The 25,598-nt window shown below is 44.3% G+C and overlaps 1 protein-coding gene across 3 annotated transcripts in view; it reads left to right on the top strand.

Moving 5' to 3' along the window:
* The first annotated feature begins 10,823 nt into the window (after positions 1-10,823).
* Positions 10,824-25,598, top strand: part of PLS3 (plastin 3) — a 117,100-nt gene continuing 102,325 nt past the window's right edge. For 2 of the 3 annotated variants that reach the window (XM_012934048.2, XM_004614475.3), the window contains exon 1: positions 10,824-10,931. The gene's annotated coding sequence lies outside the window, so the exon portion shown is untranslated. Of the gene's footprint in view, positions 10,932-11,620; positions 11,642-25,598 lie in introns of those variants that run through there. The other variant, XM_055122375.1, reaches the window with a different exon arrangement.

Raw genomic sequence — 25,598 nt, forward strand, 5'->3', positions numbered from 1 at the left:
TTATCTCAAATATTCCAAGACAAAATCTTAATAATAAACCTATGGACTGATTTGTGTCTTATACATTAATTTTGTACATCTGCGGAGCTCAAACATATGATCATAAGTTGTTGGGAGATTGGAGAGGCTGGTGTTCATATCTGGTTGGAAGGAAATGTTGCCAGCCCTTTCCAGTCCGTTACCTCTGCTTCTCTCTTGGGTAATCATTCCATATATTCTACTTATTTGCATTCGGCTCTTTTAAAGCAACAGATGTATTCAGAGTGCTTTTGCCAATTTAATGAGGAGTACCTGCTTCAAACAAGGTGGATAAGAAATTGAAAATGATAAGACTAAAACCCGTTTTTTAAACTTGAAGAGAAAGGGGTGCATTCTTCAATAAAAGAAAAAGAATTCTGATACTCAGTATTAAGTTAAAAAGGAAAGGAGAATTATAGAAGCAAACTAAACCAAGCTTTTTTCTCCTATGGCAGAATGACCTCACAAGTAACCTCTTTGTAGACACTGAATTGTTTCTAATGTGAATAATTTATTCCAGCTTCTCAAAGACTAATGTAATGACTTTTATCCCTTTTAGCATCACAGTATTAGAGAACCAACTCAAAGAGCAGATCTAATAAGAGATCTTTACATTGTATAATCTTTGAGTAGGGGAGACATTGTCTCAAAACAAGCAAACTGAAGGCCATAGAAACAGTTAGATGGATGAAGGGTGCTGGGGATGCATGTGGTCCACCCCAGTTCAATTCCCAGCACTGGGATCTAATAATCCTAAATTATGATAGTATAGAGTTTAAGCCTATTGTTGACTTCACTTCTTCAGGAAACTGACAGCTAGTTGAATGTACTCCTTCAGACCACATGGTCTAAATTATGCCATGTCACTGGAATGCATCATTATCCTATTTACAAATCCACACTTGAAGATGAACAACATAGAAATAAATTATAATCTTCATAATGCCACCTGACAAACGAATGTTATAAGCATGCCTTAAATGAACCAAAGGACTGGGGCAAATTGCTTCATTGCAATGGGTCACAGTTTTACTAGTCTGTAGTGAGGAATGTCCTTTTGTTTTTGTTCTTGCTTTTTTGGGCCACGCCTTGCTATCTTAGTCCTGACTCTGTGCTCGGGGATCACTCTCGGCAGGTCTCTGGGGACCATACCATATGGGGTGTCAGGGATTAAACCCAGACCAGCTGTATTCAAGGAAAAAGCAATTGTGTTGCTATTTGAAAAGTGAAATAAAAGTAGAAGATCCATTAGGTGTTTGATATTAAAGATAAAGACCTAAGGTTTTAATGATCAAAGAGTACTCATTCCTATCTCAATCATTTCATGTGTTCTACTTACCGAGCCAGTTGGACTTCATGAACTATGATTTAAGTACGCCTTTAAGAATAAAAAAAAAATCCTAGGGCCAGAGAGTTACCTCAGTAGGCTGAGCACATGTTTTGCATGCAGGAGACCTGAGCTCAATCCTTGACACTGCATTGTCTCCTGAGCACCACTGGCAGCAAATCTAGAGTAACCCTGAGCATCGCTGGGTATGGCCCCCAAATGAGAGAGAGAGTGAATATAAAATGCCTGATGTTAAAAAAACTAAAAAACTGGGCTAGCGCAATAACAAGTGGGTAGAGAGTTTGCCTTGTATGCAGTTGGCCCAGGTTCAATCTCCAGCACTCCATATGGTCCCCTGAGTGCAGAGCCAGGAGCAAACCCTGAGCATTACTGGGTGTGGTCTAAAAAAACAAACAAAAAATCCAAGAATTTAGGCCAAAAATTCAGACCATCTTAGTTTAGGTAATTTCATCATCAGAAGAAAAATATGGCCGCAATAAAATAAAATATGGAAGAACACGAGCTCCACAAATACAGTACTGGAGCAAATTCAGAAAGCCAGAATGAGACTTTAACTTATATTGCATTAAACCAATCTGTGGCCACTTGTTCTTACAAAAACAGTTTCACGGACCAATACTTTGCCTTATTTGTTTACTTTCCACAGTTACTCCTGTGCTACAGCCGAGGTAAGTAGCAGCAACATCGATTGTACAGCTCAAATGCCAAAAATATTTATTCTCTAGTCTTTTAAAGACCAGGTTTGTGGACTCCTGATTTAAATCAAGTACTAGTTGAGTCTGATTTCCAGATGGAGAGACGGCTCAGGGGGATGAGCGCATGCTTTGCATGTTGGAGTCATAGGTTTCATCCAGGGGAAGTTACCCTGCAGCACCTGGCTGGGAGGAACCGTCAGCACAGTCCGGTGTAACCCCAAACAAGCAAAAATAGAAGTTTGATCTCATCTCACATAAACTTCTTTCCAGAGGATTCCCAATTAAAAAAAATAAATAGTTTAGTTAAGGTTAGCTAACAGGGTTTGTCCTTTATTCCACCTACTAAAGGGGCTCTACTGTATCAGAACATGCTACAGCTTTGGAAAGGGGACAGAACTGAGTGGGTTGGTTTACATTCATTCCACTTACATCCTTGTGCAGGAGGCCCTGCGGCCCTGCTTAAAACCCAAGCTAAAGTATTCTTGCTTCTGACTTATCCCAGAGATGTCTGACTATAAGCTGGTGGTATTTGTTGACCCCAAACAAATCTCCTGGTCCTCAATTTTTTCTGTGATAGACTCAAAGTGTGGTTGTTCAGACCAAATGTCAAGCTGTCTGACAGCAATTAAATTATTGGAAACTTGTCATGATGTAATATTTGTTTTCATTTGCAGCATACCTGCATGTGCTCAGGGGTCACAAATGGCAGTGCTCCGGGACCACATAGAGTTGGAGATCAAACCCAGCTACACCTCCTCCATGCAAGATATGCTCTCTCTCCTGCCGGCCCTGATTTCAATCTTTTTGTTTGTTTATTCCTGTTTGTTTTTGTTCTTGGACCACACCCAAGCTGTGTTCAGGGCTTACTCCTGGTTCTGCACTCAGGGATCACTCCTGTCAGGGCTCACGAGACTGTCTATAGTGCTGGGGATCAAACCCAGGTTCGATTGTATGTAAGGTAAGACCGTATGTACCCACTGTATTATTTCTCGGACCCTAAACCAATATAATCACATGATTGCTCTATCCTTTCTATAAGTATCAGAAAAAATTATAGTTGAGAGTATTTTATACATTGAGTGTCAGAAGATGAGTCTAATCCCCAGTACCACATGATTCCTTGAGTACCACTGAATATGGCTTACCAAACCCCCCCAAATTTTTTTCATCACTCTAAAAATAGAGCTCTGATAAGCTGTAATGCTCCCACTTATCTTCCTACAACCCTTCTCCCCCTCTCTACTGTAGGCAACTTTCTGTCTCTATGAGTTATTCCTTTTTGTTCCTTTCATATAAATGAAATCATACAATACGCAGTCTTTTGAAATTAGTCTGTTTCACTTAGAATTATGTTTTAAGAGACTGAGAAAATGGCAGTTTACTTTGCACGTGTGACCCTTTGAGTCCCAGGATGGGATGGTCCCCTGAGCATTGTTGAGATAGAGCCCTAAGCACTGGGACCCTTAGCAGCACTGGGGGGTGGCACCAAAATAACAGCAATGAATCTCATCCATGTTAGAACACTGTAAATTTCTATATTGGGAGAAAGGAGCAACACTGTCTTCAAGGGGTGTGGTGCAGGGTTTAGAATCGGGGATACCTGCACACAAAGCATGAGCTCCAGCCCTTCGAGCCATCTTCTTTGTCACTTTGTCAATCTCTTTGTAAAGTTATGTTTTGCATATTTACTAGGTATAGGCTCATATTAATAGTATTTAAATTCTTCTTCCCAGTCCCTACCCCATCTCTCTCTCTTTCACTCTCTCTCCCTATTCCCTCCCTCTCTCTCTCTCTCCCTCACACACACACACACACACACACACACAACACACAGTATGCATGTACATATACAGGCAGTCACCCTTAAGCCATATTGGGAATCAAATATAATAAATAGGCTCAATATGAATGTTCAGGATCTTGATGGCATTTAGTGGTATGGAATATTCTGGGTAATTGCTATTGAATTTTGAAATGTGCTCTACAATTGCTTTTACTTTGGGGACACATCTGGCAGTTCTCAGGGTCTACCCCCAGCTCTGTGCTACTCTACTCCTGGAGGTGCTCGGGGTATACCCGACCTCTATATGCACAGCCTGTGCTCATCCCTTTGCATTTTGGGGGTTTTGTTTGTTTTGTCTGTGGGCCACACCCAGCGGTGGCTCAGCGCTTCCTCCTGATTCTGCACTCAGGAATCATTCCTGGCTGCCTCAGGGGCCTACATGGGTTGCTGGGGATAGAACCTAGGCTAGTCTTGTGCAAGCAAGCACCTTACCCACTGTACTATCACTCCAGTCACTGCACTTGCACTCATCTCTTTGAACAAGCTCTCTAACTCCCCTCCTGCGCCATTTAATAATTTATAAACAAATTGTTTCTGATCCTGTTCTCCCTTGTAGACAAATTAAGTTGTTCCTTTTGCTTTCCTACAAAAAAATTAATCAAATGCCTTTCATTTCCACTAACTTTACTAAGCCTTACTCATCTTTTAAAACCTAATTCAAGTCCCATTGCACAAAAGACACCTTCGGTGACTGCTCCAGTACCATCATTCTTATTCTCTACATATTTCTCACAGCACCCCTTAGATATTGAATCTTGAGTAGTTTCTCATTATTTCACCTAGGTTGGTTTTGCAATTATGAGACTATTAATTCTGCATGCCTTGAGGCTATACTTTTCTATGCTGCTTATAAGTTATTTCAACGCTAAGAATATTTTCACAAAATTCTAGGTTTAACAGATAGCAAAGGGGCATTTTATTTTATTTTATTTTGGGATGTTGAAGCACACTTCCCTTACAGGAGGCTACTCCCAGTTCTGCACTCAGGGGTCACTCGTGGTGATGTTCAAAGGACCACAGACGGTAGAGAATCAAACCAGAGTCAGCCACAGGCCAGGCAAGCAATTTAACCCTTGTACTATACTGACTGTTCAAGAGGGGGCATTTTCATGTTGAGCATATTCATTATTATTCACTGCATCTACATAATAATTATAAGAGATTAATGTTGATCAGGCATGTCAACTGTAGAAAGATATTTTATTTGATTTTTTTTTCTGGGGGAAACATGCAGTGCTATGTATCAAACACAGAACTCTTACATATATATCATGCATTCCAGCCCTGTGAGGTATCTCCATGGCTCCTCATTTGATATTTTGATCTTTAACTCTGTTCTCAAGTGAAAAATGTAAAGTATTCTTGTTCCTATCAGTAAATTCTTTATGAAAATTTATTTTAAAATAATTGACTGGCTTTAGCAGAAATTCAGATTAATAGTAACCTTTGAAACTTGGAAAGTATTTGAAAGTTGTGGAAAAGCATCCATCTAACAAAAACCCCAAGGCTGGAAGACTCCCTTGGGCAAAACAATCAAGGTCTTTTAGAATACTAAGGGCAAGCAAAAGCACTTCCAGGCTTCCAGGCACTTCCAGGCTAGAATAAAATAGATAATAGAGCCCGCAAAAATGCGCCCTTGGAATAACAGTAGAAAACAGTTTATGGTCTTTTAAATGTAGAGGACAACATATGCAAGAATAGAATAGGAAATCGGCAGGACTTTAAAAGGGTTGCCTGCTGATTTGCTCTGTCAAATAGAGCATCTGCTCTTCAAGTACCTATTGAATTTTGTTGTGTTTACTGTCTTTACAGTCTCTGTCAACTTCTACAATAACTCACTGTTGGGTGTGTGTGCGGGAGGGGAAGCAATATTAGAGTTTTCCTATGTTTCTCTCTTTTTATGTCAGTCTCATTCTCTACCACTGACCCCTGAGCAGGCTTTAATGAACTCTAGCTAGAGTGTAACTTCAATGAAATAATTCTTTAAAATATCTTCTCTGACCACACTCCACCCAGGCTGTTTTCACTTGGGGGCGCCCAGAGGGGGGCGGGTGAGAACCCTCCCAGCCACAAGGGACCCAGCCTGACAGCCAGCCGACCTCCACTACCCAAAAGCCGCCAGGCTCTAGGCTGCTTTCCGGATGCCCTGGCTGAGCCTCACGCATGAATGAAGTCCCACAGAACCCAGATAATGCGGAACTTTGTGACACATTATACATTTTAAGACACTTCCTACACATTTTCCATAATTACCACACCACATTTGATGGAGTTCAGACAGTAGGCCACAAATCATAGACAGGATACATACATATATATAAACACATAACTCTCGGAGAGCTTGGCAAGCTACCAAGAGTATCCCACCCACATGGGCAGAGCCTGGCATGCTACCCGTGGCGTATTCAATATGCCAAAAACAGTAATGATAGGTCTCATTCCCCTTAGCCTGGAAGAGCCTCCAATCATTGGGAAAGACGAGTAAGGAGAGGCTGCTAAAATCTCAGGACTGGGAGGAATAGAGACGTTACTGGTGCTCGCTAGAGTAAATCGACAAACAATGGGATGACAGTGACCTTCTCTGATTATAATACAAAGAATCTGATTTTTTTTCAAAGAATATGATTTTTAAAAACCTTTTTAGGTCACACCCGGCGATGTTCAGGGGTTACTACTGACTGCGCTCAGGAATTACTCCTGGCCATGCTCTTGGGACCATATGTGATGCAGGGAACAGAACCTGGGTCAGCCGTGTGCAAGGCAAGTGCCCAACTCTCTGTACTATCGCTCCCGCCGAAAGAATCCGGTAATTTCTAGTTAAAGGTAAATTTAGGTTTTTAATATTGTTGATTTACATGTAAAAGTCAGTGACCAGAGAAAGAGTACAGGGATTAAGGCTTTTTCCTTGCATGCGGCTAACCCTCATTTGGTTCCTAGTTTGATCTCTGGCACCCGAGCATTGCTGGGTGTTGCCCCAAAACCCAAATAAATAAATATAAAAATCAATGTTTACATATATATTTGCAAGGATCTTTCTCAATTTCTCTTCTTCCTGTTGTTTCTTGAATTCTTCAGGGTCAATTATTTTCACGTGTAACTCCTTTTTTGAGGGGTTTGTTTGACCCACACCTAATGGTGCTCAGGGGCTACTCCTAGCTTTGCGCTCAGGCAACCAAACTGGGGTCAGCCACATGTAAGACCTTAAGCCCGGTACTATCCCTCCAATTTATTTTAAAAAGCAAAAGGCTAATTGTTGAAAAGGACTTCCTGATTTTGGGTAACACAGAGATAAATGATTTACATCAAATGCTTATCTTTCTTTTGGGAGTGTGTGTACCGCTTAGAGGGAGCTTTGGGAGGGATACTCCAGGGACCACGGGGCTTTCCTGAGATCGACCCAGGCTTCCTGCATAGAAAGCACATGCTCTAACCCTTTGTGTTTTCTCCCTCAAATCCCATGAGATGTTTGAGTTCTATCCCCTCAAATACCGATCTGATGGCATTTATTAAACTAGAATACTTTCTGGATTATATTGTTGAATTTCTTAAATCGATTGTCAATTAGCATCCAAATAGGTTCCAAAAATCTGTTTAGGCCACATTTTGTTTTGTCTGTTGGAAACTATTGAGGCAATGAGAAGTAGTGCCGCCACCTGGCAACTCTGAAGCTTGGAAACCATGTACCATTGCACTTCCCTTAAAGGGATATTCCCCCCTACCCCCGATCTTTTTCTTTTTCCCCGGTCAAACAAGATCGTTTTTATGGAACAAAATTTACTTAGAGGTGAGGGGAAAGTGATGAGTAAGGGTTCAAGAGAGAATACAGGCTTCTCCAGACGGAAAACAAGCAGAGAGATAAGTGTTCAAGGGAGAACATGGGCTTGAAAGAACAAGCCTGAATGAAGACTCTTACGTTTTTTAATGTAAGCTTTTTGAAGTAAGAAAGCTTAAATATCATCTGTAGGAGGTCCTATATTTTGACTTCGTCTAAATTTTAAAGCTTGACAGAGTGAAGATAGAATACTAACGTCAGTGATTGAAATAAACATGCATACTTTGAAAGTTAGCTTTCAGACTCCCTTCATATTACTGATAAATCTATGGTTACTCTTCATGTAAGCAGGTGGAATAACATCAATAGTTACTTACAGATGCCATAAGTGGTAGAAAACAAAAATATTGTATTTGGTATATCTAGAAGATTGTGTGTGTGTGTGTGTGTGTGTGTGTACGTGCTCATGTATATGTTTCTTATTATGCGGGGCGTATGCCTGGCAGTGACTGGATTAGAATTTTTATATTAAGAATTCCAGAAACCCTTGTGCCAGGCCAAAATAAAATAATCCAGAAACTGGTGGCCTCAAATATATAAGAGAAGCTGTTTCACCAATAAATGGGTTTATTTGGAAATAACAAAAAGGCCATTTGGGAAGTACGGTCTTATAGCCAGGCATATATGCAGTTCCTTGGAATAAAAATCAGCACCCTCTTATGCATTTTTTAATACAGTTTTTAAATGAAGTTATCTCTGGACTAAGAGGTATCTCCTTCCTCAGAGGGGGGCAAGCAGCATTACTTCTAGTTGAAGACACAAGACTTGCTGGGTCCTGTAGTTTGCTGATTGTTCATGGGGGAGGGGGAAATGGAATTTCGGCTTCCTGACCTCGTTTAAATTGGGTTTCTGTGTATTAATTTTCACAAAACCTTATTCAACCTGGGGTCAATGATTGAAAACCAGAAATAGCACTTTGGAGCCTATTGTAACTGTGCGTGGCTATGCATCGCATGGTCACCCAAACACCAACATGTTGAAAGCAATCTTCTTCTCCTTGACCCAGTACAAAATTTCTCATAACATAAATTTCACGTTTCTGAAAGCACAACTGCCTTCTCATTTCTTTTTTTCATGTTCTTGTGCCTTTCATAAGTACTTCAGTTGGTTAATCATTAATATTTTAACAAGGCTTTTTTCCCAGTTCCAAGTCCTTCTCTGCTAGTTTAGCTTCAGGCAGTATATGAACTCGCCTACTGGATCCCACTTAAGAAGCCCTGGCACTTACTACCGGTTAGTTTCGCTAAGAAACTTCCTAATAGAGATGAAATGGCAGCTCCCTTTCAAGAGCATTCAACTTTTCAGGTCACTCTTGACATTTTTCCTCATGGCGTGTGTGAACTGGAATGTAACTGAACCAATTTTACTGCACATGATTTGGGATTTGGGTTTGTTTGTGGGGTTACACTGGGTGGTTACATCCTGAGGTACTTGACTACTTCACAGCTCTGTGCTGTGGGGCCCGAGCCTGTGGTGCCAAGAATCTAAGCCGGCTTCCATGCAAAGCATCAGCTCAGTCCTTTGAATTATCTCACCATTTTCAAAATTTTCTTCCAGCTCTGGGGACCTTATGTGGTTCCGGGGAATTGAACCAGGACAGGCTGAGGGCAAGGCAAACACTCTCTGACAGCTGTACTTTCTCTCCTGCCCCATTTAAAATTTTTTTTTTAGTTTTTATTGAAGGAAACTTGCTTAGAAAGATGTGGAGAGGGGCTGGAGCGATAGCACAGCGGGTAGGGCGTTTGCCTTGCACGAGGCCAACCTGGGTTCGATTCCCAGCATCCCATATGGTCCCCTAAGCACCGCCAGGGGTGATTCCTGAGTGCAGAGCCAGGAGTGACCTCTGTACATCGCCAGGTGTGACTCAAAAAGCAAAAAAAATAAAAATAAAAATAAAAAAAGAAAGAAAGATGTGGAGAGAGAGAGGGAGGGAGGGAGAGGTAGAAAGAGAAAGAGAGAGAGAAGAATTGTGTTCAAGAGAGAACACAGGCTTCTCCGGAGTGGAAGGAAATAAGCTAGCAACAAAAGAGGCAGGCAAACAAGACAGGTTTGGAAGGCAGAACGCCAGCTTGGATTTAAAATTCTTATAACCCCCCACCCCCAACACATTTCCTGAACAAAATGGTTCTACTGTAACAGGGATGGACTTATCTTTTCTTTTCTACAAGGGCTCCTCGTGTCAATCTTTTCACTGCCCCCCCCCCCCCCCCCGCTACAGAATCCTTTAAACACTGGCCCTTGGAGCTGATTTTGAACCTGGAGTGAACCAATATTTGGAATGCAAAAAATGGAGGAGAAAGCTGTGCATGCATTAACAGAACAGGTGAGTTGTGCCACACATGAAGGTAGTCCTCCCTGGACAGAAGAAGAAAAGCTGCTCTGGGAAGCAAGAGTTCATCTTCACGTTTTCTCTGGCGAATGGAACCTGCCCGGAATTGACATCTATTTCCAGCCACCAAAGTGGAATTAGCTGGCTTCACTATCTTCTCCCACTTTTATTGATCTTTCCTCATCCTCTTTAGCCCCCTTGCAATAGACGAACATACCGAAGAGGTGGTTCTGGCCCATTTGGGGGGGATGTAATTCAAAGACAAGAGTGACTCCCCCTTCCCCCCTCTTCTTCCATTTTCTTCTGCCTAGACCTTCCCAGGAAAGGGGAAATCGGCTGAGGTTTTTCCCTTTGCAAAGTTCAGAACCCGGGCTGATGGAGTTGAAAAAAAAAAAAAAAACTACGAATAATGCCCCTTCCCAGGTCGAGGTTCTGGGGAGAATTGTACCCTCAACAGACAGACACGAGGGGGTTGGGGATGCGCAAACTTTTGTTCGTCCACAAGGATTTTTTTTTTTTTTGGACTAGACACTGCGGACTCCTGCTCTTTCCTTGGGCAGGGAGCGAGAGGCGCCGGCTCTGAAGACAATATCTCCGTCCTCATCCTTCCCGGGCGCCCTTCTCGGGGCTCCTTCTCCCCGTTCCCCACCCAGTTGATGTGACAGACGCACGGCCCAATCCGCTCCCAGGTTCCCAGGCTGCTTGTTAGCGCCGCAGCCAATGGCGGCGGCCGGGGGCGCGGGGGCGGGCCCGAGGGAGGGAGCGCAGGCTTTAGAAGCGCCGCCGCCAGGACTCCGCCGGGCAGAAGTTGTCTGAGCGCGTCTGCTGCTGGCTGGCGGGCTCCATCCGGTCTTGGGCGACTTTACGTAAGTGCTCCGTGGGGGCTGGCGGCCGCGGGGACAGCGGGGTCCCCGGGCGTGTGGCCCGGACGGTGTCCCCAGGGAGCGCATCTGCAGGCGGAACGTGCCCCGCGCCGGAGGTGGGAGGGCGGCGAGGGTGGCTGCAGAAATTCCTGCCGGGCGTCTCGCAGGCACCCAGGCGGTGTTTCTCCTCGAGGATGGGTGGGAAGGGCAGGGGCTTCCCCGCCACCGCTACCCGCCGCAAACAATGTTTTCGGCTCGAGGGAGAAACGGTGCTTCCTCGCTAGTTGCTCCCAACTTGTTGCCAGGCTGGGCTTGGAGTCCTTGACTCCAACCTTCCCGGGCTCGGGAATCCTGCCGTGCAAGCCGAGCCCCGAACTTCCCTCTGTCGCCCTGCCCTGGCGACTGCCCCCGCCGCGGCTCTCCGGCTCCACGTACCCACCCCAACTCCCCCCTTTCCTACCTCCCCCCATCCCCCCCCCCCCGGCCCCGGGCTCAGGAAATCCCGGAGCCGGCAGCCTACGGCGCGCCTCCAAGCCCCCGTTGTCCCGTCTAGGGTGACCTCGCGGGCTCAGCCGGCCTCTGGGATTTGGGGGGGTGGGGAGGTGGGAGGGTGCTTTGAGTCCAGGAAGAAACGACGCTCCACTTGCCTGTCTTCCTCCTGTTTTCCTTGCCTTGGAGCGAGAGCGTCGCGATCGCACCGCGTCTCCTTATGAGTAAGCACTTTTCCCCTTTCGGTAGCAGAACATCTCCAGGCCAGTAGGGCAGTACCTTTCCGTTCTTCCCCCCCGCCCCCCCTACCGATCCGGCGCCGCCCGTCTGCTCCCATCTCGGCGGCTCTGGCTCAGCAGCCCGAAGCGCGCAGTCGCGCCAGCCCCGGACCTCTCCCGGCTCCCTGGGAGGCAGAGCTGCCGGGCCGATCATCGGGGAGAGGCGGGGGTGGCGCGGGGCGGGGAAGGGGGTGTCCGATCCCGTCCCCCCACACGGCCGCAATTGCCCGTGTTTACTTTTTTTCTACCCGCAGCACTTGAGCGTGCTAAGTAGAGGCTGGGGGACGCCGACCACCCCCGCACTGGCTCCTAGCCAGTCCCAAAGTTGCCGCCGCCGCCGCTACTGCTCTTAAGTCGGCTGACCGCTCCCAAGGCCGCCTTCCAGGGCCTGAAGATGATCCCCGGCTAGGAGGGGGGCCGGGGTTTGTCCGGTCGGCTCCCCTCCCTACGCGGAGAATCTTAGTCCTCACCTGCCGTGAGGACTAACGTCTCTTAAGTGGTGCCAACGGCTGAGCTTTGAACTAACTGGGTAGGACCAACTCCCCCCTTTAGGATCAGACCGGATGCTGGGGGTGCCCCTACCCTACCAGTTATTTACGAGGGGGCTGCGGGGTGGGGGGGAAGGGTAGGAAGTCTGGCCGCACAGTGGATAGAAAATAGGTGAAATTAAACCCCGAGAAATAAGCACTTAAGCACTAATTCAATTTTACTAGATGTCACAATGCAGGGGGCACTTAAACCTGGTCCTGGAGACGGAATTCCAGGGAAGTGGCTGAAGCCCCGCGCAGGCCAATGGGCATCACGTGCTCGAAGCCTCTGATGCCCCTAGGGTAATGGTCGCATGACTTGTTTTGACTTTAAAACCGGAATATGATGGCTGGAGCCCGTATTCAGCAAGCGACCCCAGACAAGAAAGGGGAGGCTATGTGGGAATTACCTTCTACTCCAGGGAATTAAATTTGGACTTGGATTTGGGGAACAGAGAGGGAGTTGGATGCTTAGAATTTTATCCAAAATAAAACCCGGAGCTGCTTTAAAAACAGTGTTATGTTAGCAATGTTTGTGCTCCCTGTAACCCTTCAATTTAGTTATCGCTTCTCAAAATTTCAAAAACATCCATTAATTGTTTTTAAGGAACCATGTTCAGTTCATTTGTTCATTCCCAGGTGACAGATTTGGAGCCATAATCCGTAATTATTTTGATGGATGGTGGGGGGAGTGAGGTTGGGCCAACACCCAGAGGTGCCTGAGGGGTATTTCCAGAGGTGCTGTGGGCTATGTGTTATCTCACCTGCCTCCTGCTTGCAAAACAGGCGCTCCAGCCCTTTGAACTATCCATCCAGTCCAGTGATTTTTTTTTTTACAGTTTGTCCATATTCCTGGAATTGGTCTATAGTTTCTGCACTGTTCTCTGTATAGGAATTGCTTGAAGGTGGTTACATAATCTTTACTAAAAGCAATCACTATGAAATGAAGAGAATCATAAATCAGGGTCAAAAACTGGTGATATTTGATAAAGAGCCGGTTGGGGTTTTGCCTGTCAGTACTTGGGTAGAATAATGAGAGGACACTGAAATTTCCATATTGACCAATATCTGCCCACACGGCCCAAGTTAAGCATGCTGTCAGAAAGGAAAAACGTGGCAGTTTTGCTGTTCAGATTATATGTTGCAAAGTATGGAAATAGGAGGAGGAATCTCTGAAACCAGAAGTTTAAAGGCTTCGCTTATTTACAAAAATAAATTTGCTTGATAGGATTCTGCCTTGAAAAAGACTAGGGCAGGCAGCTAAAATTAAACTGGGAACATTTAAGAGATTAGGACTTTGCATGTCTTGACCAAAAACCCTTTATCTACTGTAGCAACCAGTGAATGACTGCAACACCCCACTTTTGGAGACTGTACATGGATTCCTTTTTTTCTTGTGCTTGTTTTTGGGTGATACCCGGCGATGCTCTTAGTTATTCCTGACTCTGCAGTCAGGAATTACTCCTGGCAGTGCTCTGGTGACCACATGGGATGCCAGAAATTCAAGCCGCGTCTTCCGCGTGCAAAGCGAGCACCCTACTCTATTATCTTTCCAGCCCCTGTGTATAGATTTCTGAGTATTAACAACCAGAGTTGTTTTAAAGCCTCTAGTTTCTACCCCAAAACTATCCTTGGGACACAGATTAGCTGCAAATGGATTCATACTACTGAATTATTGCAGTTAGCTTCATTGGTAGAGATGGACCCTCTTCTCCCATAGTGGAAGTGAGATGACAATAGAATTTTAGGTTAAACAAAGAAATATTTAAACTAGGAGTGCTGCAAATACCCAGCTTGGTAAAAGTGGTAGGGAGATAAACTTTTAAAATGTTGTTTGTTTAGGGCCAGAGAGATATAGTACAGCAGGTAGGGTGCTTGCCTTGCACGTGGTTGGGTTAGACCCTGGCACTCATCCTTGAGGCCTGCGAGGAGTGATTCTTGAGCACTGAATCAAGAAGAAGCCCTGAGCACAGAGGCAGGAGGAAGCCCTGAGCACTGTTGGGGGTGGCCCCCGAACAAACCAAAGGCCCTAACGTTTTGTCAGCTTTGTCAGAATAGGAACATCTCTAAAACCTCAGTTCTAACTTACTAGTCTTTTGATGCCCACTCCTTTAAAACCACTGCCTTCATTTTTGAGTGGTATGATCTAATGAACTCATATTTTAAAGAAAATCAGAGCATTGTGAGTCTAATTCTTGTTTTCTGTTAGCCCTAGCAAGTTATCAATCTCTCTTTACAGGGGATGGAGCAGTCCAGTCTGATGCAATCAATTAGATGCCATTGCTTCAAAATGACTTACGGGGTAGAGGAGAACACGCTTTGCCGATAGGAGCCTGGAATTTGATCTCTGGCCCTGCATGATCCCCTGAGCACTACCAGTTGAAACATTGAGCACTGCAGTGTATGGGCACCAATGAAATAAAAATAAATACTGGCTTGTGGGTAGGATTATTATATAACTAGTGATATTTTCGTTGAGAATAGGTCTCTTCTAGAAATGGTTGCATGAACATTAGACTTGACCGTTACTATTTATACTGGCATATTGTCAGCATCCAGGGTACTGTCAGAAACCAAATGAAACCTTGTTCCAAGGCAAACATGGAGATTTACTCAAAAGAAGAGGTATCTTATGCATTCAGGGTTCATGAGATGGAAGTGATTTCACTCAGTGAAAATGACAGGGAAAAGGAATAAAGTTCACTTGAAATTATTCTATAGACATGTTTTGTTGTTGTTGTTGTTTGCTTTTTGGGTCACGGCCAGCGATGCTTAGGGGTTACTCCTGGATCACGCACTTAGGAATTTCCCCTGGCAGTGCTCAGGGGACCATATGGGATGCTGGGGATCGAACCTGGGTCGGCCGCATGCAAGGCAAACGCCCTACCCGCTGTGCTATTGCTTCACCCCTAGACATGTTTTAGCTTTTGTTTTTGGTGCCAGTAATCAAGCCAAGGATCTCATGCATATGAAGCAAATACTCAGCCATTGTGCTATATCCCTGGCAACTTATATTCTTTTTTAGACATTTCTTTTGTTTTGTTTTGTTTTGCTTTGCTTTTGGGTCACACCCGATGATGCACAGGGGTCACTCCTGGCTCTGCACTCAGGAATTACCCCTGGCAGTGCTCAGGGGACCATATGGGATGCTGGGAATCGAACCCGGGTAGGCCAAGTGCAAGGCAAACGCCCTACCCGCTGTGCTATCGCTCCAGCCCCTATATTCTTTTTTAGACCTTATTTCTTTTTTTTTCCAGATATTTTATTTTATTTTAGACCTTATTTCTATTGGACTTTCTAAGATAACTACTGACACAATATTTTAGCACATGTAATCATTTAATATATTTATTCTTTACTCTTGTGTTTGATGTAGCCCAATCTAGGTGGAATGTATTTTCCAAACTATTAAACTGTTTATTTTTTCTCTTGAAGATTCCAAAAGCACCAGGTATAAAATTTAAAATGTACATGTATCAGTACGTGACAGCTTGAGAGATCTGTTCTTAGAATTATTTTACTGACTCATATGACAATTCTTTTGGTAAAAAGGAATACAGATGAGGGAACGAATTTTTCTGTGAAAATAATAGAACCCAGTTTATAAGAAAACTGCTATATTATCTTTTGAGACTTTATGATTATTTAAGAGTGAGGTACCATATATGTTCAATGTGTTGTTGGAAGTTTAAAAATCTTTCCAGGTTGCATCATACTGTTAGAAATCTTTTTAAGATAACAATGGTCTGATTTAAGTAGCTGATACTTAAAAATTTATAGTTTAGCTAACATTACAACAGTGTTAATGTTATGACTAGCTGTTTTAGTTATGAGAAAGCCTTGGTTAAAGTGATATTTTAGAAAAGTATATATATATATATGCATACAATTGTGATGTTCTAGTAGAAAATATAGTAATATTTGTGCCAATTTACTATAAGGAGGGGAAGTAGTTTCAAAACTTTCAGTATTTAGTGGTACTGAATTTGCCTACTTCAAACTTTTTTTTTGCCTTTTGGGTCACACCTGGTGATGCACAGGAGTTATTCCTGGCTCTGCACTCAGGAATTACTCCTGGCGGTGCTCAGGGGACCATATGGGATGCTGGGAATTGAACCCGGGTTGGCCGAGTGCAAGGCAAACACCCTACCCACTGTGCTATTGCTCCAGCCCCTGCCTACTTCAAACTTAAAAGACATAATAATTAAGTATAAACTGTTTGAAGCATAAGAAGGATTGCTGTTAAATGAAAATTTTAGTAACTCAGAGGACAGTATGTTGGACTTGGCTTCGAAAAGAGCTAGATTTTTGCCATTCTCTGGCTCACCCACGGACTCAAACTTTAACCTTGAGAACGTTATTTAAAATTATATTGGTAAACCACAATGCCCAAAAAGGAGAAAGAGAGAGAGAGAAAAAAAAGAGAAGAAAAGCGACTGCATAGAGACAGGCAGGGGGTGGGGGGGTGATGGGAGGGAACCTGGGGACACTGGTGCTGGGAAATGTACGCTGGAGGAGGGATGGGTGTTGGAATACTGTATGACTGAAATCCAGTCATGAACAGCTTTGTAAGGGTCTGTCTCACAGTGATTCAATTACGAAGTTGAAAAATAAAAATAAAGGGGCATCATAAAATATTTTAAAAATTATATGGGTAACTAGCATTAATGTATATATGTGCCAAACACCTTTTCTTATTTATAAAATGAATGCATGGCTCAGGGTTTTTGGTTTGCTGGGATTTTTTCCCCCCAAGGAGTTAGGGCATGACTTCATATCAATTATATTTATCAGCTGATTTTTATTTTTTACTTTATTTTTACACCTGTATTGAAGCAAGCTAAATGGTGTCTTGGCAAACTGAGCATTTAGGAAGCTATTTATCAGGGGCTTATTCCATGACTAGGGTTCATTCTTTAAAACACAGGGGGGCTTGGGGCTGGAGCAATAGTATAGTGGTTGCACACAGCTGACCCGGGTCCGATCCCTGGCATCTCATATGGTCCTGCCAGCACCCCTAGGAGTAATTCCTGAGTTCAGAGCCAGGAGTAACCCCTGAGCATCACCTGGAGTAGCACCAAAATCCAAACCAATATACAGGAGACAGAGTGATGGCTGCATGGGCCGAGCAGATGCTTTGCACGTATGAGACCTGGGTTTGATCTCCCACACTGCGAAGTTCCCAGGAGCACTACCGGGAGGAGCTTCTGAACACTCCATTGTATGTGGGTATAACGCACCCCCAATATAGTTACCCTTTATGTAGTTACTTAACAAGGATTTTTGATACATTAAACCTGTTGATTTTCTATTAAAAGTAAGCTTAATTTTGTTTTTGTTTGGGGAACACACCTGACATTCCTCAGGGCTTCCTCCTGGCTCTGTGCTCCAGTATCACGCCTTTGAGGATTGGGGGACCCTATGGGGGGGTGGGTATCATGCGCCTTCACTGCTATACTATTGCTCTAGCCCAGAAAGCTTAATTATTTTTATTTTTATTTATTTTTTTAATTGGATCACGGAGATACACAGGTACACAGATTTTCACGGTTGGGGTTTGGTCATACAATGTTCCAGCTCTGGTCCCTTAACCAGTGTAGGTTTCCCACCACCAATGTCCTCAGTTTCCCTCCTGTCACCCTCCCTTCCTCCTAGCCTGTGTCTATGGCAGGCATTATTCTTCTCTTGACAGTTTAGACAGATAGGTCATCTTAAGTACATTGTGGAAGTTCTCTAGGTTCATATTTGGATTTCACTTTATTTGTTAGCCATCTGTTTTCACTCTGTATTTCACAGGTATGCAGAAAGAGTCACTGACCCTTGGCTCTTTGGCAGACAGGTAAATATAAATTCCAAATACGGTACAGTAGTACATCGTAGAAATACTAATGCTTAAGAAAAGTTTGCAGAAATGGTAGAATTCTCTGTCTCTACATGTTCCCCAGCCAGCTAGTTTTACAAGCAAAGTAGAAATAAAGCCAGACATAATAGAATGAGAAAGAAGGGAAATCGTTAATAACAAGAGAATTAAAACATGTAATACTTCAGTTTTTCCCCCTTCAATATGCCAAGTACATCTGTTGAAGTCATTCATGTAGTCTGGAGCGATTATACAGGGGGACGGCACTTGCCTTGCGCACAGCCGTCCTGGGTTTGATCCCTGTTACCCCATATGGTCCCTCAGCGCAGCGAGGAGTGATCTCTGAGAGTAGGTTCAGGATGAGACCCTGAGCACTGCTGGCTGTGGCCCTCAAACAACAACAGAAAGTCATGAATGTGGTGTTCTTTTTCAAAAGAGAACCTTCTCAGGAGGACTGGAAGGACAGCACAGAGGTTAAGGCACTTGCCTTGCACATTGCTAATGCAAGCCCCAGTGTCACCAGGAGTGAGCCCTGAGCACAGAGCCAGGAGTTAAGCCCCAGCACCCTGGGTGTGGCTCCCAAACAAAATCAAACCAAACCCTCAAGTGAAAAGCGGAGCAGTATATTTTGGTACTTCTTACGGAATCCCTTTGGCTGATCATACTTCATTCTTAGATCTATGATTTCCCTCAGTAGAAGATTTTGTGTAAAATTCATCACCACGTCTAAAATTGTGTGATAAAGGGGGACAAACCTCCTGCATCACATCATGGGGCCCAGGAAATAGTTCAAGTGGCTGGAGCGTACGCTTTGTTTCTGCAAGACCGCAAAACCAAATAATCCATTTTTAACAGGATATCGTGGAAATGTTCATCTGTGTGTTTAAGAGGGATGCCATCATTAACAGAGAGTAGTGGTTTTTTTTTTTTGGTGTGGGAGATAGGGCTGGGTTTGGGTCATGTCTGCTAGTGCTGGGGACTACTCCTGGCTTTGTGCTCAGCCCCCAGCGCTGCTGTGGTGGAGGGGACCCTGTGCTGTTGGGGACTGAAACTGTACTATCTCTGGCGCCAACACAGAGAAGGCATAAAGTTAATGTAGATAGCCAGTACTGTCACTGAACACTGTCATCCCATTGCTCATCAATTTGCTCGAGCGGGCACCAGTAACGTCTCCATTGTAAGACTTGTTGTTACTGTTTTTGGCATATCAAATATGCCACGGGGAGCTTGCCAGGCTCTGCTGTGCGGGCGAGATACTCTCAGTAGCTTGCCAGGCTCTCCGAGAGGGATGGGGGAATCGAACCTGGGTCAGCCGCGTGCAAGGCAAACGCCCTACCCACTGAGCTATCGCTCAACAAAAACACATTGGACTAGATTCTAGCTTCTTAAAATGCTGGTAATTGAAGATGAGAGTTGTGGGGGGAGGAAAACCTTTTAATTTTTTGTATCACCTAGCAGTGCTCTAGAGTTACTCGTGGTGGTGTTTGGGGGACCATATGTGATACTAGGGACCAAGCTAGCGTCAGTCATGTACAAGGCAGACACCTTAACTCCTGTACCTTGTCTCAAACACTTGAAATTTGTTTTAAAGTATATTCCCTTATGTTTTTTAAATCCATAAATGTTTGATTTATATACTTATTTTATACCTAGGGTTGTATAAAAATATCTTGAAAGATAGAACTCTTGCAGGGCCGGAGAAATGGTACAGCAGGCTTGATCCCTGAGCCCCGCCAGGAGTAACCCTTGAGCACTGCAAGCTGAGAACTTCCATCCCCCCAAAATGAGGTCTCTTGCGCTCATGTGTTAGTACAGCAGGTAGAATGGTTGCCTTTCATGCGACCGGCCTGGGTTCAATTCCTCATACCACATAAGGTCTCCTGAGCGCTGCCAGGAGTTATCCCAGAATATGCAGAGCCAGGATTCAGCCCTGAGCACTGCTAGGGGGGCCCTAAAAACAAACGCAAAGAGAGTTCTTGCATAGAAAAAGCTGAAAACACCTCCTTTCCTCTGCCGATGACTTCTGGTCACCTCCACCCTCAAAACATTAACTTTGAATTATATTTTTTCTATTCTAGTTTTGTTTTGGGGGTCACATCTGGCAGTGCTCAGGGCTTACTGCTGGCCCTGCACTTAGGGTTCACTCCTGGTTAGGGTTTGAAGGACCATATGCAGTGCTGGGCGTCGAACTGCGTTGGCTATGTGCAAGGCATGCACTTTCCCCATGGTACTATCTCTTCAGCTCAGAATTACATTTTTAAAAAATTACATTTATGGGACTGGAGCGATAGCACAGCGGGTAGGGCATTTGCCTTGCATGTGGCCGACCTGGGTTCGATTCCTCTGTCCTTCTCAGAGAGCTGGGCAAGCTACCGAGAGTATCTCCCCCCCTCCCCCCCACCGCCTCCTGCACGGCAGAGCCTGGCAAGCCCCCGTGGCGTATTTGATATGCCAAAAACAGTAACAAGTCTCACAATGGAGACGTTACTGGTGCCTGCTTGAGCAAACCTATATGAACAATGGGATGACAGTGCTACAGTGCTACGTTTATTAAAATCACACCCAATTTTATTGAGGATATACCAGGCATGTGATCTATCACCTGAGATGTCTGCCTGGTCCCAAATTTAAAAGAAATCATTTTTGTTTTTGTTCTTAGAAACACCCCTAGCATTACTCGATGGTTGCTCTGAACACAATACTCTGGGGTCACCGCTGGTGGTACAGGGGTGCCATGTGATGCCAGGTCTCGGGTAGGATACCCAGGCTTCCCGCATGCAAATGATGCTCACTAGCCCTTTGAGCTGTCTCCCTGGCCTTAGAATAAACATTTTCTGAAGGGCCTTAGCTAGTGGCGCCCAGGGACCACTCACTGCTTTGCGCAGTACTGGCTTGCTCCCAGCAGTGCTGGGAGGACCATAGAGTGCTCAGGGTAGAACCTGGGCTTTTGGCATGCGACGCATGTGCTCAACACGTTGAGCTATTTCTTCAACCTCTACCATAACATTTTAATGTCAGTTATCCTGTTGCCAGTGATACACATTTTATTTTGGGGGAAGGGGTGCCAGGAAATCCAACTCGGGCTCACACATGCCAGGTTGTTGTGTGATGGTTGTGCGATGCTTTGCGTTACGCATTTTTATTACATTGGCAGAAATTATCCTTGATAGCATTTGTTAAAATGTCATTTGTAAAGTCTGCATGCTTAACGACAGTGAAATAAGCGGGAAGTCTTGCGTTTTGAAATAACAGGGTATTGAATGACGAATTCTAAAGAATGGATTCTTTTTGCTAGGGAAACCATCTTTTGTAACATCCGACCTCGTTTTTACACATCTGGTGTAAAAGATTCAATGGCAAAATATTTTTTTGGTAATCTTAGAACTCATTCATTGAAAGCACCCCTTTGGAACCATGGTGCTAGCTCGACTGGACGGAGTGCATGCCTTGGCATGCAGGAACCTTCTATCCAATTTCTGGAGGTGACACTTGAGCGCTGAGTCGGGGGTAACCACCGAGCACCATGGGGTGTGGACCCAGTACCAAAAATAGAAATTGGAAGAAAGAAAAGTAGGATTACCTTGATACATTTTTTGTTTTCTAGGAAATAAAATTAGGGGCATTATAATAGCAGTGAATTTTTGTACTATTAAACTTTTTTCTTTTTGGGGGTGGAGTTACATCAGGTGATGTGCAGGGGCTACTTCTGGCTTAGTACTCCTGGGTTGCTCCTGGCAGTGCTCAGGGGTTTATGTGGTGCCAGGGATTGAACCCAAGGCTCCTGCATGCCGAGCATTTGCTCAGCCCATTGAGATATCTCCCTGGGCCCTGTTTGAATTACGTATTAAATTAAATTATGTACTCAATTACATTGCACCTAGATTGTGTGATATTGATCTTGAACAATACCTTTCATTTTAATAATAGTCTTTGTGGAGGATTGTAATTTTTCAGCCTTTTCTTCTTCTTTTTTTTTTCTTTTTGGGTCACACCTGGCAATGCACAGGGGTTACTCCCGGCTCTGCACTCCGGAATTACCCCTGGCGGTGCTCATATGGGATGCTGGGAATCGAACCCAGGTAGGCCGAGTGCAAGGCAAATGCCCTACCCGCTGTGCTATCACTCTAGCCCCCAACCTTTTCTTCTTTTTTCTATTTTTTTTCTGGTGGTAGGGATTGAACTCAGGGCCTTATGTGTGTGAAGCAGGGGTTCATTGAACTTATATCCCTGACCTTTTTTTTTTTTAAAAAATAATTTATTTATTTTTAATTAGAGAATCACCGTGAGGGTACAGTTACAGATTTATACACTTTTGTGCTTATACTTCCCTCATACAAAGTTCGGAAACCCATTCCTTCACCAGTGCCCATTCTCCACCACCCGTAAACCCAGCGTCCCTCCCACCCTCCCCAATCCCATCTCCCCCCCAACCCACCCTGCCACTGTGGCAGGGCATTCCCTTCTGTTCTCTCTCTCTAATTAGCTGTTGTGGTTTGCAATAAAGGTGTTGAGTGGCCGCTGTGCTCAGTCTCTAGCCCTCATTCAGCCCGCAACTCCCTTCCCCCACATGGCCTTCGACTACAATGTAGTTGGTGATCGCTTCTCTGAGTTGCCCTTTCCCCGGAACGTGAGGCCAGCCTCGAAGCCATGGGGTCAACCTCCTGGTACTTATTTCTACAGTTCTTGGGTATTAGTCTCCCACTCTGATATTCTATATACCATAGATGAGTGCAGTTTTTCTATGTCTGTCTCTCTCTTTCTGACTCATTTCACTCAGCATGAAACTTTTCATGCCCATCCACTTGACTACAAAATTCTTGACCTCCTTTTTTCTAACAGCTGCATAGTATTCCATTGTATAGATGTACCAAAGTTTCCTCAACCAGTCATCCGTTTTGGGGCATTCGGGTTTTTTCCAGATTCTGGCTATTGTAAACAGTGCTGCAATGAAAATACATGTGCAGATGTTGTTTCGATTGTACTTTTTTGCCTCTCTGGGATATATTCCCAGCAGTGGTATTGCTGGGCCCTGACCTTTTTTTGTATTTCTTAACTTGCTGGTAAATTGAACTAGCCGCATTTTTGACACCCCTTGTTCTGTCTAGTGATCGAGGACTTGTATGTCAGGTCAGCGAGGATTACCATTATTGGTTGTAACGTGTTTCTTCCAAAGATGAAAATAATAGGAAATGGTTCTTCACACGTCTTATTGATAGTCAATATGGATAATATATTTAATCTTCTGTAAAAAGTGTTTTGAGTGATTCATACTTACGATGATGTTTAATTTTCTTACTTTGGATTTTTTTAAAAAGGTTACTGGAGCTGGAATAAGGCGGGGAAGTTCAATCTCTGGCACCTCGCATGGTTCTTTGAGCACCGCCAGATGTGGCCCCCAAACGAACAAAAACACAAGATTGTTATCAAGGTGTTTGAAGGCAACATAAAAGTATTTATAAAGAAGAAAAGTAAAATTTCTAATATTTGTACCACCTATTCACATTTTCTATTTGTATGAACTTTAATTGAATATTTAAATTCGTGTTTTGTTTGGGGGCCATACCTGACTGTTCTTGGGGCTGACTCCTGGCTCTCTCACTCCTGTGCTCAGGGAGCACTCCTCGCTGGGCTCAGTGGACCATATATGGGACCTGGGGCTGAGCAGGGTGGACCATGTATGAGTACCTTATGCCACGTATTATTTCTCTAGCCCCAATATTTAAAAAATTTTATTCATACTATATAGGCAGATTTTATTTTTAATTTTTATTTTTTTAATTTTTTATTAGTGAATCACCGTGAGGGTACAGTTACAGATTTATAGATTTTCATGCTTGTGGTTCGGTCATACAATGTTCGAGTACCCATCCCTCCACCAGTACCCATTCTCCTCCACCGATGATCCCAGTATCCCTCCCAACCCCGAATCTTATCCCCCGCCACTGCACCCCACCTCTGTGGCAGGGTATTTCCTTTTGTTCTCTCTCTCCTTTTGGGTGTTGTGGTTTGCAATAGGGGTATTGAGTGCCCATCGTGTTCAACCTATAGTCTACTTTCAGCATGCATCTCTCATCCCGAGCGGGTCCTCCAACCACACTTTACTTGGTGTTCCCTTCTCTCTCTGAGCTGCCTTTTCCCCCAGCATGTGAGGCCGGCTTCCAAGCCATGGAGCCAACCTCCTGGGACTTATTTCTGCCATTCTTGGGTGTTAGTCTCCCATCCTGTTGTCCGCAGATGAGTGTAATCTTTTTATGTCTGTCTCTCTCTCTTTCTGACTCATTTCACTTAGCATGATACTTTCCATGTTGTATAGGCGGATTTTAAGTAATGTTTTCTTCAGTGTGACTTTGTTACAACGTTGATGAGGACAAAAGCTGTCTTGTGAATTCTCCCTTTGTTGGCCGCTGTGTTTCTAGGTTCTCCAATTTCCTGTCACATCTCAAGGCTATGCATGTTTGGTTTATGGGCACGGAGAAAGAATGTGTGCTCCGGAGTGAGCGGGAGGAGAAAAAAAAGGGTGGAGTGGGGAGAAAGGAGGAAGGGAGAGGGGAGAGAGATTGTGAGCACGGTGGTGGAAAGCTTCCAGTTACCTTCTGCCTTGTGCAGCTTTAACACTAGGCTCCAGCTCCCCTGAACTGAAATAAATAAGCAGGTGGGAGGATGAGGGAATACTAATGCTTGTTTCATAGTAGAAGTATTTGAAGGGTTTTCTCCTTTTGTTTATTTTTTTGGGCCCGAATACCCAGCAGTGCTCAGGGGTTACTCCTGGCTCTGCACCCAACAGTTAGTCTTGGCAGCTCGTTGGTATCATGCTGGATGTCAGGGATCCAAGCAAACGTCCCTAACTGCTGTACTGTCACTCCAGCCCAGTGTTTGATGTTTATTTGGGATGGGGGATGGAGAGAGTACAGGGGTTGAGGCTGTATATGCTTCCTGTGCACAAGGACCTAGGTTCGATCCAGGCATCACCCATCAGCGTCCCTCCACCAAAACAGTAAATAGAAGCAAGAGTTAGAGGAGCAGCTCAGAGGAAAAGAAATTGCCTTGCACGTGTGAGACTGTGGCTTTGATCCCCGGCACAGCAAAATAAATAAGTAGAAGTTTTTGTTGTTTTTTGTGACCTGAAATGCACTATTAAAGCTTCATTCACTCTTTTTTAAAAAAAAATTATTGAATCACTGTGAGATAGTTACAAACTTTCATGTTTGGGTTACAATCTCACAATGATCAAACACCCATCCCTCCACCAGTGCACATTCCCCACCACTGATATCCCGGGTATACTCCCCTTCCCCACCCTCCCTCTGCCTCTATGGCAGACAATATTCCCCATACTCTCTCTACTTTTGGGCATCATGGCTTGCAACACAGACACTGAGAGGTCATCATGTTTGGTCCATTATCTCCTTTCGGCATGCATCTCCCATCCCGACTGATTCCTGCAGCCATCATTTTCTTAGTGATCCCTTCTCTATTCCATCTGCCTTGTCCCCTCCGCTCATGAAGCAGTCTTCCA

The sequence above is a fragment of the Sorex araneus genome, chromosome X (genome assembly GCF_027595985.1).
Source record: "Sorex araneus isolate mSorAra2 chromosome X, mSorAra2.pri, whole genome shotgun sequence".
Lineage (NCBI taxonomy): Eukaryota > Metazoa > Chordata > Mammalia > Eulipotyphla > Soricidae > Sorex > Sorex araneus.